Source organism: Euphorbia lathyris, chromosome 6 (assembly GCF_963576675.1).
Source record: "Euphorbia lathyris chromosome 6, ddEupLath1.1, whole genome shotgun sequence".
In the NCBI taxonomy this organism is placed as follows: Eukaryota; Viridiplantae; Streptophyta; class Magnoliopsida; order Malpighiales; family Euphorbiaceae; genus Euphorbia; species Euphorbia lathyris.
In genome coordinates, this window is record NC_088915.1 from 84,905,420 (window position 1) to 84,922,179 (window position 16,760).

A 16,760-nucleotide genomic window follows, 5' to 3' on the forward strand; every position below is an offset into this window, starting at 1 on the left:
CAACAGGAACAGGGCTTGTCCACACACTATCGAATATTGGGTAGATAATTCCAGCATCGAGAAGCTTGATTACTTCTTTACGTACAACCTCCTTCATGTGGGGATTTAATCTGCATTGCGGCTGGACCATTGGTTTATGCTCCTTTTCCATTAAGATTCTGTGAACACAGACTGCCGGGCTAATACCTTTTATGTCATCAATTTTCCACGCGATTGCAGCCTTGTTTCTTCACAAAACCGCCATGATTTGCGCCTTTTGATTGGGAGTCAACTTTGAAGATATGATGACCGGACGTCCGCTGGGTGGTTCAAGGAATGCGTACTCGAGATGTTCAGGCAGCGGCTTTAATTCTGGTTTAGACACAGGCACAGTTGGTACCTCTGGTGGTTCTTGATGAGTTGGAACAGTAGGGTCGAACGGAGGTGCCGGAAGGTTGGACTCAATGGAACAGCCTGTTCCCGCGCATATGTTCACCTCTTCTCCCAATAAAGTTTCTAATGTGTCCTGTTCCTGCAAAGTAGAAAGACTTTGAAAATCATCTAAGAAACAGCATGTGTCATCATTATTATTCGCATGCCTCATAGCCTCGTTCATCTTAAAGATAACTTCTTCTCCATTAATTCTTAAAAATAAGCGCCCCCTCACCCATGTCTATCAATGCCTTCCCTGTTGCTAAGAATGGTCTTCCTAGGATGATAGGAACATGCAAGTCTTCATCTATGTCCATTATAATAAAATCAACGGGCAAAATGAATTTTCCTACTTTTACTAGCATGTCTTCCATAATCCCCCTAGGGTAGCATACGGAACGATCAGCTAACTGAATAGACATGCGAGTAGGTTGGGGTTCTCCTAGTCCAAGTTTTGCATACACAGAATATGGCATGAGATTTATGCTAGCCCCTAAATCACACAGTGCATTTTCAATATTTAGTTTTCCAATAGAACAAGGTATCGAAAAACTCCCTAGATCTTTTAGCTTCTTGGGCAGCTGCTGCTTGTTTTGGAGTATTGACGAACAATCTCTGTTGAGTTGTATCATGGAAATGTTCTCCAGTTTCTTCTTGTTCGATAAGATGTCCTTGAGGAATTTGGCGTATGTCGGCATCTGTGCCAGTGCTTCCACGAAAGGAATGTTTATATGTAACTTCCTTAAGGTATCCAACACCTTCAAATTCTGCTCTTCCAACTTCTTGTTGATTAGGCACGTTGGATATGGCACAGGTGGAACATACGGTGGTGGTGGTTTATACGTTCTTTCCTCCTCCTCTTGATCTGGCTCACTTTCTCAATTAGCCTTCCTTGTTTCTTCATTTCTAGGAACAGCCTGTTCCTGTTCTCCTTCAGCTTCTTTGGGCGTTCCTGCACACTCAGCGTTCTTATCAGATAAAACTACAGGTTGAGTTTCCTTACCAGACCTTAGTGTGATTGCCATGACGTCGCCTTTAGGATTTGGCTCTGTATTGCTCGGCATTATCCCCTTTCCTTTTGATGTGGACGCAGCTATCTGGTGAACTTGTGTTTCCAGACTCTTGATTGATGCATGCGTCTATTTCATGAACTGCATCATCATTGTTTTCATATCTGGTTCGACATCTTCCTTTTGTGGAACAGGTTGCTTATAGTGCTGTTGAGGTTGTCTTTGGTAATGTCCTCCTTGCTGTTGTTGATACCTAGGCTGATCTTGATACTGTGGTGGTCCCAGCTGGTCTGGTTGGCCTGTCCATCCAAAATTTGGATGGTTCCTGGTTTCAGAGTTGTATGTGTTAGAATAACGGTTAGGCTGGTTCCTCTGATTGTACCATGCGTAGTCGCATTCAGCCCGTGTGCCTTTTCCTTGCTTAACTCCGGGACAGTTGATATTGAAATGAGCTCCTCCGCAAAAACCACAACTGTCATTGAATGGCGGTTCATTGAATGGCGGTTCATTATGAATGGACGAGACATTTATCTTTCCCAGCTGTCGAGTAAGCTGTTCTACTTGGCTTGTCAATTTCGACACGACATCCTCGTTTCCTATCCTTTTCCCTTCACTTCTGGACGAGTGCCAGTTGTAACTCGTGCTAACCACTTTCTCTATTAGGTCATATAAAGCTTGTGGCTCTAGATCTTCAGGGTTACCATTCGCGATAGATTCAATCTGGATTTTGTAAACGTTGGTCGCGCCATTGTAAAAATTCTACATTTGCATCCACATAGGGATACCATGATTTGGCACCCTTCTGAGCAGCTCTTTGTACCTTTCCCATGCTTCAGCCAGCGACTCATCTTCGTCTTGTATGAAGCGTGACACTTCATTCCGTAGTTTGATGGCTTATCGAGGCGGAAAATACTTCATCAGAAAAGCTCTTGCCATCTCTTCCCAACTCGTGATCGTTCCCGGCTGTAAATTTCGCAGCCAGGTTTTCGCTTTATCCCTCAGGGAAAAAGGAAACAGCTTCAATCTGATCACGTCATTAGAGACACCTCTGTTCGACCTGAATGTGTTGCACAATGTGATGAATTCTTGAAGATGCCCATTTGGATCTTCAGATTGAAACCCATTAAATTGCACTGAGGCCTGGATCATCTGTATCATGGAACCTTTTACTTCGAACATGTTGTTCCCCTCGTTGGGCAACACGATACACGATGAGTGCCCCTCGGTAGTTGGCCTGGAGTAGTCTCTGATTCTCATAACAGGAGGGTTATTGTTTTCTCCTTCTTCTTCTTGGTTTGGTGGAACTGGCTGTTCTGGGCCTTCCCTTCCATCCATTCTTCTTTCTCTTTGCCTTTCTCTCTGTCTAGCACGTCGAGCTCCCGCTCTGTTTCGTCTACACATTCTCTCTAATTTGAGATCGATAGGAAAAACAGGAGGTGCAGCTCTACGCATAAATGGGTAATTAACTTCTTTGTTCCTGCACGCCTTAACACACAGATTAAAAACACCTTGTTTTATAGAAATTTCAGCTATAAATTTGTTGCTCTCAATCCCCGGCAACGACGCCAAAAACTTGTTGTCCTCAGATTAGACTCTAGCAAGTGCACTAGATACAGGTAATAAAGTGATAAATGAGTATCGTCTCCACAGGGATTGTGATTCAAATCAATATTAGAAATCGTTGCTAAACAGTGTGTGTCACAACAGTGTCCTCTTTTATCGTTGATTGTTTGATGTAGGTTACTTAACAATTCTGGCAGACTGATGAAACAAGAAAATGAAATAACTTTGCAAAGGTTTTAGAGAATAGAACAGGCTCGACATGGCCGAACACGGTGTGCTACGTCTTATAACATTCCATGAATACAAGACAATGCCAATGAAGCCAAAGTTTCAGTTTCAAGTGAGTTTGAGTCAACTTTCGTGTGTTCTCAAACTCCTAAGATTTACTAGCACCTTTAGCATCCTAAAGATACGTTCTTTCTAGCATTAAGAACAAAACTGCATTTCTCGTTGAGAAAACCCTTGACACAACCCTCTAACTTGTCAGCTTCGAAGTTGGGAGATCAATAGAGATATCGGTGAAGATGAAAGCAGTGTCCTATCATTCATCTAGCACATACATAAATGCCTAAGCATGAAAGTTAAATCCTCATTGACCACAACATTGGCAAATACTAAATATTCATTAAAACATTGTAACACTTACATCACCGGGTCGACCAGGCCGTGCCCATTCAAAATGGACTACTCACTCATATCGAGCAGTGAGAAGTCGATGGTTCTTGATACAGCTTGAGACTCCATAGAAGCTCTCTTCTTTCTTCTATTCTACTTGTCTAAAGAAATTACTAAAAATCCCCCCTTTTCAAACTTTTCTCTGCTTCACCTACTTAAAGGGAAAGACAGAGGCCAAAATCGGTACAACTTTCGTACCCTACCAACTATGACTAAAATAAACTAAAAAGATTAAATTTTGATTAACCCTTGAACACTCAAGGGGGTGATACTTCAAGTCATCTTGCTTCTTTAGGCAATCCCATCGCCACACACTTTCACCTGCCGCTCTGCCACTTTCTCTGCCACTTCCACCACGATCTGTCGCTGTCTGTCATTGGATAATCCGGCGTTTGACCGCTGGATACAAGTAAGGCTCCACTCCTCTTGGCTTTAGCAAAACAAGCTGTTTCCAACGAGTTTGGCATTTATCTTTGCTTATCTGCACAAGGACAGTAATTAGCCCTTATTTCTTACCAAATGACATAATAAAACACCGAAATTTCCTTATAAATACTATGTTAAACTTAGTCAATTTCATGCCTAACAGCCATCGAAGATGTGTGGTCTACTAGCATATCAAGCTTCTCTTCTAGTAGTCATTTTGACCACCAAGAGCACCCTTCTGTCAATGATGCATTGTCTGATGTGGATGAGAGCAGGCTCACTCCTAAGGATATGGCTCTGATGCCATAACTTATCGAGTTGGAGGAGCATATCGCTTGGAGGCCTTTGGCTCTAAGGTGTGTGCCAGCGACCATATGCTCGTCAATGCTTGCATGATATACGAGGCACACATTCATTAGGACTTGTGAGTTCCTATATTTCCTTTCTTTAACGAAGTCCTCCAAGAACTAAGATTGGCGCCCTTATAATTTATGCCTACCGCTTCGACAGTTGGTCTCCTTCTACTAGTTTTGCAGTTGGGATGGGCATAGGATGTCCGCTACCACTTTCAAACAATTTTGACATCCTTCCCAGGATCCAAAGTCTTGTCATGTTTGTTGGAAGGCACAAAAGGTTGCCAAAAGCTTCTTTCATAATGACATAAAGAATGCGCTTAAGTGGAGAGATATTTTTTTTATAGTACATAATGATTCTCCATTCCTCTTCCGGCCTTATAGAACCTTAATCCCAAAAGTGTTGCGAATCGTTAGCCTAGGCGGTGCTTGCTGAAGCCGGATATGGCCATCTATAATTGGTTAATGGGTTCTTAAAGGAGACCGATGCCTGCTGCTGATATCATGACCGAACTGATTTTATGAGTATGTTGGACAGTTAAACTCATCTTATTTACTAACCGTATGAGTAAAAAAAGTTTAGCTTTACAAGGTAAAAAAAACCATGTGCTTTCACATTTTGTCAAATAAGTACTTGTGAATTTTTTTTACAGAACGGAGACTGGATTTTTTTTCTGCGACCAGGAGAAGACTGAGTTTTTTCGCTTTGCTAAAAACAATGAACTCAAAATTAAAATGAGTGTTGACGACCTCAAAATTTGAAATTTGTTGATGATATTCTAAGCAACGTTAATTCTCCAACTTTTTAATTTTAATGTTGTTTAAGTGTTGTTGGTGAGAAGAAAGAAAGTGAATGTTTAGAAAGAGAAAGCTCCGATAATTTAGAGGCTATACGGATGATTACGGATAATCAAGGACCAAGGGGTCGGTTGCATAATCTGGTCAAGGCAATCTGCAAGATCTAGAGGGATTTCGATCAGATTGAGTTCTCCCATGTGTTTCGTGAACAAAATCGGGTTGCATATCGATTGGCTTCGGAAGGGCATAATGCGGTTTTAGGTGTGTTTATTCTTTCAAGGCCTCCGGAGTCGGTTTCTAGTCTAATCTTGGAGGACAATATGGGAGCCTGCTTTCCCAGGCTTATATATGGCTAGTTTTCGTTCTGTTTTGTTTTTTTTCTTTCTTCCTTACAAAAAGAAAAAGAAAGAGAAAACTCCGAAAATGATAATTTTTAGAAAATAAAAAAGTTGGTTCCGTATTAAATGTGGTACTAATTAACTTTAGGCCTTAGAATTTTATTTAAATGTCATTTTTATAGTATCAAACTAAAAGATTGTCGTTTTTAGTAAAACAAAAACCTTGGTTACTATTTGGACAAAACAATTTTTTTTTTAAGATTTAGCCTAATTTTTTATTTTCATCTCTATATTTAATGGAAATGTTGTTTTTACAATTTTTATATTTATTGGTCCAGGGTTCGATCCTCGCCTTTGGGAATGGAAAGAATTTCCGTGGCCAGCAGTCCCACCCATAGAGGTGCAAACCATCTGCGAAAGTGAATAGTCATTGCTGTCGGCGGTGGATACACTTACGAACCAAAAAAAAAAAAAACATTTAATTGTACTTTTTTTTCAGCATAATGAAAAAAACAAAAATTTCTATTATTGAATAACAACAACTTAAAAAAAATAATTTTTAAAATCGTAGTATTTATGGGCTTGTTGAAAGGCTAAATCAAATATAATAATTATTGAAATTAGAAGTTATCTAAAAATTTTTTGGTAATAAGAAGTTACCTAATTAGTTAACAAGATAATAAAAAGTTTACGAGTATTTTCCATAGCATAAAAAGGTATCAATATCAAATTTAATTTAAATATTAAAAAAAAGTGTAAATTTAATAATAACTTATATAAATTTAATTGTAATGTTCTAAACAAATGGAAAAAAATGTAAATTTAACCATAACTTATAAAATTATGTAAATTTAATTTTAATGTTCTAAAAAAAATCAAATTTAAAATTACTCAAATTATGGTAAAGTTATTTGAAATTTGAAAATCTGAATTGAGAGTCAAACATATTATCAATTGTTTTGATACGGTAACTTTTACTTAAAACGTTAAAATTACAATAATACCATTTAATACGTTACCACTATATATATATATATATATATATATATATATATATATATATATATATATATATATATATATATATATATATATATATATATATATATATATATATATATATAGGGGTGAGATCCAGCGTGACAAGAGCTTAAGTTGTGACAATAAGCTTATTGTGTGACATAACAAAACTACATCGTTTTGGTAATAAAATTCAAACAAAAAAACACGCGTCAATTCTCCTCTGTTCCTCACAGGAAAAACGTGCGAATTTTATGATCATTCTTCAACATTCTTGATCGATTTTCTTCTCTCACAATCATTGATCGATTTCTAATCTGTATTGAGATTAAACTCTGATTTTCTTCTCCGTTGAATTATCGATCGATTTTCTACTCTCAACATTACTGATCGATTCTCTTGACATCAACATTATCGATCGATTTCTCATCTGTATTCATATAATTCAATTTGAATATGGAATACGAACACCAAAATATGGAATCTGAAGACAACAATCAGTGCAATATGACACACACCACAACATCATCTCCAGGTATTTTGCTTATATCTGAAACTTTACATTTATCTGATATATATGAATTTGTTGATAATAGATTTATCTGAAATTTATCTGATATATATGGATTTCTTGATAATAGTTGTTCTAAACTTATTCTCAGACTTGATAATAGCTTTCTTACACTAATTATTAACAAAAACTGTACTATAAATTCTAACAAATTGTAATTCTTGTTCCATGTGAATATATCATATGTTCCATATTAATATATCATTTGTTCAAACTAGATATACTAATTGTTCCGAACTAATGTACCATTTGTTCCAAGTACATATTTGTCCTAATCTCAATTCTCTTACCTGTTTTGTAGATTTGCTTTCGCCTAGTTACTCTTCTACTGCAATTGTACCTTACATACCAGAAGTAATTACAAGACTCAGCCCTAACGGAACAAAAATATGGATTCCTAATTGTTCAAATGAGTTAAAACCTGCTCTTGGAATGATATTTGAGAATTATAATAAAGCTCAAGAATTCTACAAATCATATGCATGTGCTGCTGGATTTAATAGTAGGATATCAACTTCAAGAAAGAAACAAGGTGTTATAAAAGAACAATTTTTTGTATGCAATAAAGAAGGTTACAAATATCACAAAAGAAAAGCAACATCCAGTGATATAAAAACCAGAAAAAAGACACTCAGTCGCGTAGGATGCAGTGCTAAAATGATTATCAAACTTTCCGACAATGGAAACTATGAAGTGACACAGTTTAAAGAAGAACATAATCATCTTCTATACACTCCAGGATGTGTACAATATCAAAAAGAGGGCAGGAACATGAACATTCTACTCAAAAAGATGGTAGTTAATAATGCAAAGGTAAAACATTTTCTTCATAATAGTTATGCATTATAAATATTAAACTGTTTACTTATAGAATTTTGCTCATTTCATCTAAAAATAAAATAAATTCTGATTTGGTTGAACAGATGAATGTTGGTCCTCTAAGAACTTATAGACAAGCAAAGGAACTTTATGGAGGATATGAAAATATTGGTGCATCGAAGATAGATTTTAAGAACTTCCAGAGAGACTTGAAAGCATATATTAAGGATTCAGATGCACAAATGTTTGTAGATAATTTTCAGAAAAAAAAAGGAGTTATGGAGTGCATTATTTTTCGAATTTGAAGTAGATCAAGAAAGCAGACTATGTAGAGCTTTATGGGCAGACCCTGTATGTATCAAAAACTACGCTCTTTATGGTGATATGGTCTCATTTGACACCACATATAGCACAAACAGGTACTACATAATAATCTTTGACATAAAATTATTGCTTTCTGCCATTCATATACTGATTTTGAAACACAAAAATTGTGTCATGTTCTTCAAACAGAAAACTTATTTTTATGTTACAATGAACATGTATAATATGATATTTGGACCATTTACTAGGGTTGACAACCACAAAAAATGTATTACATTTGCATCTTGTTTCGTGGCTAACGAAGATATTGCATCATTTGAGTGGGTTTTTAAAACATTTATGAAAGTAATGGACAACAATGAGCCGATTTGCTTGATAACAGACCAAGATCCAGCAATGATAGTTGCAATAAAAAATGTTTTAAAAAAAATAGAACACAGATCTTTCATGTGGCACATTATGAAGAAGATGTCAGACAAAATAGGTACGAAAAATCATTCTATGCTATTTATTTTCTATTATCCCATTCAATAAATACAATGTTCCAACAGAATACATGTGTTGTTCCATACGAATACATAAAATGTTCCAACAGGATATATGTGTTGTTCAATACACATACATTAATTTTATTCTAAACTCTTTTCTTACTAATACAGGAAGACAAATAATGCAAGAAACAGATTTTATCACAAAGATAAATTCTTGCGTGTGGAGTGTTGAATTGGAACCAGAAGAGTTTGAACAAAAATGGATGGAAATTATTTTGGAATTCAATTTACAAGAACATGGATGGCTGAAACACATGTATGATATAAGATCAACATGGATTCCTGCTTATTTCAGAGACTCATTCCTAGCGGGCTTAATGAGAACAACCTCAAGGTCAGAAAGTGAAAATCACTTCTTCACTTCTTTCACAAAAATTCATTTAACTCTCATTGAATTCCTCCTCCGGTTTGAGGGTGCAATGGAAGCACAAAGACATGCACAAGGAAAAAATGACAATAATTCTAAACACTCAATACCTATGACTCAAACACCAATTCCTATCGAAAAGCATGGATCAGAAGTATTTACAAGAACAATCTTCTATGAATTTCAAAAACAAGTGATAGATGCTTCATTTAAATGTGGCGTTGATGATATACAGAAACACACTGACAAATGCAGAATCACTGTAAGGGAAAAAGGTAAAAAACAACATATCAGGTTGTTTATAATACAGACAACAGTGACACAACATGTTTGTGCAAGATGTTCAATAGAGCAGGAATTCCCTGTAGACATATGGTGCTCGTATGGAAGGATAGGATGCTGGGAAAAATTCCTGACCAGTATGTGCTAAACAGATGGAAAATATTACCAGAGATAACATTGCAAAATAATGTTATAGAAGAATGTGCTAGAACAATGGGAAAGAAAATAATGTTGAATAACTTATGGAGTGAGATTCACATGACTATGTGTTTGGCTGAAGGGGATGAAGATGACCTAAATAATCTCACAAGAAACATTCAATCATTGAGGACAGAGCTGGAAGCAAAGAAAAGAAAGAACATCAACAATTCTACTAAAATTCAAGACATAGAGATGTTGGTTGGAACAAGTCGGCCCTCTGAAGTTCTAATCAAAGAACCTAAAATTTCTAAAAACAAAGGAACTGGGATTCAGCTTACAAACAGTGAGAAAAGATTGAAGGGAGAAAAAGAGAAAGCAATTGAACAATCACAGAAAAAACAAAGGATGTGCAAAGGATGTCACCAATTGTGCAACCATGACATTAGAAACTGCCCAGAAAAAGCAAAGAGATAAGGTAAAATCCCTATGTCTAAACTTTCTTTCCTCTAACAGTATATTTTGTTATTTGACTTCACTTGGAAACCTGTGATTTTTTTTGGAACAACTTGTTATTATATGTCTTGATAATACATTTCTTAGAAAGATCAAATAAGATCATTATCGCGACCTAAAACATCATTGTTATATTGCTCAGTCTTCCGTTTCAGATTCTTCTTCACTTCCTTCAGCTTCTCCTTCAAATCCACTTTCTCCTCCTCTCGTTTCACAATGAAACACATCACGGACTCACAAAATAAAGACAAAAGCGTTTATGCCCTTCAGCTTCGCCGTGATGCAATCAACATCCCCTTCCATAAACGTTTCACTAACAATATATGAACATCAATAATATATAGAAGTATAAAAAACATAACAAAAAAATATATCATTAAATAAAAAAAAACATATAAACATAAACATAAAAAACATACAAACATAAAAATAAAAACAATTGTTCACAATTAAAAAAAACATTAAAAAAAATCATTATCAGGACCCATAACATCATTATTATATTCTTAATCTGGTCCTTCAGATTCATCTTCACTTCCTCCAGCTCCTCCTTCAACTCCACTTTCTCCTCCACTCTTTTCTCAATGAAAGACATCATTGAGTCACAAAATAAAGACATGAAAGCCTTCATGCCCTTCAGCTTCTTTATGATGTCGTCAATATCCCCTTCCATAAAAGTTTCCTCCATATCTTCAATAACTTTAAATAGCTCATCAGGAATTTCACTCCGTTCTTTACGTACTAAAGGTTCAACAGGAGAAGAAGACCTCGTTCTCTTAGACGAACTCGAACTGCTTCCTGACATCTTTGCTTCAATTCAACTTCTACTAAAAAAATACGATCAATAAATAGAGCAATACTATTTATAGAATTTTATTTAGTCTCTTCAACTTCATACTATCAAACACGCTTTCTTTCATTCAAATGATTATCTATTGGGAAACTCAGCAGCTTTAATTTATTGAGACTCTTCAAATTATACTTTTCCTGCAATGAAACACGGCTTTTCATTCAAAATAAATGTATATTGGGAATCTCAACAGTATTAAGATTATTACGTATATGAATTTTTTTATTAAATGCAAACTAAAATAAATCTGTGAATCAGTCTCTTAAACTATTGGTATTATTTCCTATATAAATCTGTGAATCAGTCTCTTAAACTATTGGTATCAGAATCAATAATTATTTCCTCATTTATTTATTATTGCAAAGGGGATGAATTAAAATCAGATTAAAATAAATCTGTATTCATTTTATTAACAATTAAAACTTTAATGAAACATATACCATGTATTAATTATATTCAAACAAACAGTGATTACTTATTGATCCCTTATTACTGAAACAAATGTAACTATATCATTTCATTTTCTATTTTACAGGATGAATCCTCAAAAGCAAACTTACTGATCAATTGGATATACTCTTATATTCTTCCAACGGTATACATAATATGTTCCATTCTATGAACTGTATTGTTCCATCAGAATACATATGTTGTTCCGGAATAAATATTACATTGTTCCATCAGAAATAGTTACATTCTTTTTATTTACTTTAATGTGATCTAAACTCATTTCCCATTCCAACATAATTAGTACTATGTTCCAACACAATTTGTTTAATAAAATGATGATTATTAAATGGATAATGTATATAAAGTGGTTGTGAGTATGAACCATTGGATATGCTCTTATATTGATCCAAAGGTATACATAAATTGTACAAATTGTTTAATATAATTATATCATTTGTTCCAACTTAATGTACCATTAAGTGGTTGTGAGTATTGAAAAAGGATGTGGATGAATTCTACCAAATTGTACCACTTGTTCCATGTAATTATTTAGTTTGTTCCGAATGAATATACCATTTGTTCCAATTAAATGTAACGTCTGTTCCAAATGAATTATATCTGCTAAATATTGAATATATTGACATCTGTTAAGAATAAACAAATATAATTTAAAAAACCTTTTTAAATATAAAATTTTATATACAAATTCTAAAATATATTTACAAATTTAAGATACAAATATGCTATTCTAAATTTAGTCCAGCTCCAACAACCCATTCTTTTGACTTCTTATCAATTTCTTCAATAAGCTGATTTATTGGATTCAAAAGAATGCTCCAGCAATAAAGAATTCTAAGCTTTCTAAAATCTTTTCCCTGCAAAAAAAATGATATAATAAAATAGAATAATAGTAATACAAACTGTTACATAAAGAATTTACAACATATACCTTAGAATTCTCTGTCAATCCAATATTCCACTCCTTCACATTCTGACCCATGTATGTTTCCATATGCTTCAAAAGAAAAATACCACAATCATTGTGGTTATTGTTGCTTCTCCACTTCATCCTCAGGCTTTGCACTTTGTATGCACACATTTGTTTTAATGAAGAAGCATCATTTTTTAAAACAAAATGAGCATAGTATTTTAACTACAACAAACAAATCAGAAAATATGTTATCACATATACAAAAAAAAAAAACAAAGAATGAAGTAAATCATGTTACAACATACCAATTGTTCTAGACAATCATCATACTTATCAGCACGACTGATTTTTCGAGGGAGTGTCATATTATCCAATATTTCAACAGTCTTTGAAAGATTGTTGACAACAATCAGATAAAAATGTGCATGAGAAATAACAGGGAAAAACACCTAATAAACACAAAAAAAACATTAGTATCTCAATACATTTTACAGTATTCAACAGCTGTTGTTCCACCATAAAACTTACCAATTCAACATCAGCCAAGTTTTTAAAATTGAAAAAAGAAAGTTCAGTCGCAAGCCTTTCCTTAAAATTATGTTCTCTTGATCTACTAGCTCCAGAAAACAGAAGATTCTACAAAATAATCAAAACAACATTTAGCACAACAATTATTTACAAAATGAAAACAAAAAACAAACTTATAAAGTTAAGAAACATACAAAAGCATATGTACTGAATTTTTTTTTTCAATTTTCCATTATATTTCTTCAATTCTTCAGTGTTCAAAATTGAACTCCAAGCATCCATAATATTATTGACAATATGATCATGACCAGACAGTGATAAAATCTCCTGTTTATCAATAAAGGTTTGTCCATCACTGAAAAATACATCACTTCAAAACAAGGAAAAAAACTATCAGTATATGCCAAAATAACATATAAATTCATATAACAAACATAACTTCAACTTCTTACCTGCTTAAACCAGGACTCAGTGCAAATTCAACAATCCTCCTTTTACGACTATCCATATTCTCCATCAACTTTGGATGCCGAGAAATAAATGGAGAACGGAGGTACTTAGATTCCTTAACAGTCCTCCTTACACGACCTCCTCCACCATTTTCATTATCAATACCATATCTCAAAATAATATCTCCCAAATCTCGACGTAATTCATTCATAACATCTATACCGTAAGATGACCTCCTAGCATACTTATCCCACTAAAAAACATATCACAATCCACAACATGAATCAAAACTATAACTTCAACATGTCATATATTAAAACTAATTATTCCAAGAATAAACACCAATTGTTCAAAGAAGAAACACCAATTGTTCAAAGAATAAACACTTACAATATTGTCAATTTTCAACACTTTCTCAGACACTATATCATCCATATACTTCATTATATAATAGCCACAGCTTTTTGTATCTTTCTGAGATGGAATATTCTGCAAAATAAAATACAAACAACTTAAAAACAATAAAAAAAAATACACAAATATACATACAAATTAAACACGTACCACAGGGCAAATCCATTTTACCAAAACCTTCTCATGATAAAAAAAAATAATAGATCTGCAAAACAAATTCATATATATGTCAAACTATTGCATTCAAAAAATAAAATACATTATAAAAAAGCATTTGATTATTAAACATACTCATCAACAACATATCTCCATTGATCATTTTCCAAGCCTAAACGAGATTTCAATGGATCCAAAAGAAAAACACGTTTCCGCTCAAGATCAACGACAGTCAAAGTCCAATGATACCTGAAGAAAACAAACACATTAGTAAAACTATAATATATTATTAAACAAATAAAATAAATCATCAGTATAGACAAATAATGCATACTCTTTGTTTCGCGGTATCAGATACAAACATTTGTTGCCAGACTGTTCATATCTCTCTGTCAAAAACTTGATTTTCTCCCCAAACGTATTAACTCTTTCAAAATGATTAGTTATGTTTGGATCAACAAGGGAGAAGGTGGTATCCAATCTATCATTATTCACAATCACATCATAAAGGTGCCCGTACAAAACACACACGAAACATATACAGTAAACATGTCATTCAAAAAAATAAAACAATATAATCACTAATACAAACATGCAATTATAGATAAAAAAAATACCTCATGTAATACAAAATTGGGTCACACCCTATTGGACCTAGATCAGCCAATTCACGAATATCCTTCCTCAATATAACTGCTTTCACCGGATGACCAAAAATGTAATCTTCAAATGTGGACATAAATAATTGTTAGCCCATCTACACATATCGGCAAATTCATCTGGAACATCTCCAGGCAAACACTCCAAGTCTATATCATCATCATCATCAGAATCAGACATCTCTGTCTCAATTGCATCATCGATATCACTGGTGAAAATATAAAACAACTCAAATATATAACAAAAAAAAATGTTCCACACATATACAAGAAAGGTTCCAAAAAACTGAACCATTTGTTCAACAAATAATAACTTACACAATTTCATCAGTACGATCAACCTCCTCATCCCCTTGATCTTGATTTACACAAACTAAAGCACGAGCCCCAGAAACTATATCAGCAGCCCTACAAACAAAATAAAACATCAATTAATCCACAAATATTAATTGAGATGTTCCAAATCAAAAAACAGGAATTATTCAAACATAATAAATTACATTTCAGATGAAACAGGTTGATCAGCTAAAGACTGGCTTAACAACTCAAATTGAGGAGCAGAATTCATCTTTATTTTCAACCTCAGACCTTCAGATGACCCCACTTTCCCTCTAACTTTCTTCACTACTCCTCTCTTCTTCTTCTTATTCTTCTCCTTCTCTGCTCCTCCTCTCTCTTTTTCTAAATCTTCAGCTATCTTTCTCTGTACTTGCTTGTTATATTCTTCATTAACAGCATTATATTCTTCCCAAAAGCCAGGCAGATTAAAAAATCATTATCCTCATCAGATTCTTTAAATAATCTTCCCGAATGCTCACTTGCTGGCATTCGCTCGGAACGCTGGCTCATCCTCTCTTCCTTACTCACTCTGTACTTAGTAAAAATATTTTCAACAAATGTATTCATCCGTACAGGTAAGTCATTCTCGTCAAACATATTTTCAGCTTCATCCACCAATATAAACATCTCAGTTATTAGCTAATTTTCTAGCCACTGATTTAAACCTGAAAGTGAATTCCTGCATTTATAAAAACACTATTTACTAATTTATCAAAACGAAACACAATCTTCTATATAAAAGAAAAACACAGATGCATACCATGAAGTAACTGGGACAGCCAGAAACTCCTTCTTGAGTACCTTCTTCTTCTTCTTACCTTCAACGTTAGGGCCTTCACATTCTACCTCTGGTTCAGATTTCACTAATCTCTTCAATACAATTCCCTTGCCAAAACCACTGGCTTTTTCCAACTTAATTCTTTCAGAGATTAGAACATTATTCCACACAGAAGTTAGTGGAAAGGAACGTGGCCTCAAATCAACCCCACGTTGCAAACGATCAAAATAACATATCTACAATAAAAAAAATGAGAAAAACAAATTATAAGCAAATACATAAATTATTCAAAATAAATTCCAACATATTAAAACAATTACCAGTATAAATGGAAGAGGGACTGTGAAAAAATATGGATTAGAACCGTTCTTGAAAGAACGAACAGAATCTATAAGATGCTTAAAACTAAACCGGCACCAATCTAACTTCAAAATTTCAGTCACATTCATGCATATATAGAGGAGAGATCAGGTGTGACACATTCCTTATGGTGTGACAAGCCTTATTGTGTGACAATGACCAATTTTGTAATTAACCAAAAGGAGTGGCAAATTTGTAAATAAAAGGAAAGAGAAAATTATTTTATTTTTGTTCTTTAAAATGCATTTTCCGAACTTTTTCAACCTTGTTTTTCAAAAACATTTATACTGTCGGACTCGTCTTAATTAGACGGTCATTTTAAGATCCCAGAAGCTCGGGTAAAAAAATTTCCGGTGAATGGAATCCGACGATCTGTTTTTCTGTAAGAAACAAATGTCCAAAAAATTCTCAAAAAATTCCAGAAAATGTAAAACATTATTCTAAGAAACTTTAATTCTTGACTCAAAATGAGATTCCTTACGGTTTAGTCCCAAATCAACGGAATCCGGCGGTTAGATTGGTGTTTTCGGATAAAAAAACCCGAAAGTGCCCAGAAAATTCTTAAAAAATTCCAGAAAATGTAAAACATTATCTGGAGAAATTTTAATTCTTGAGTCGAAGTAGGATTTCTTACCGGTTGGTCCCAATAAAACTTTTTCCTTAATTTTATCCATTTTACATCC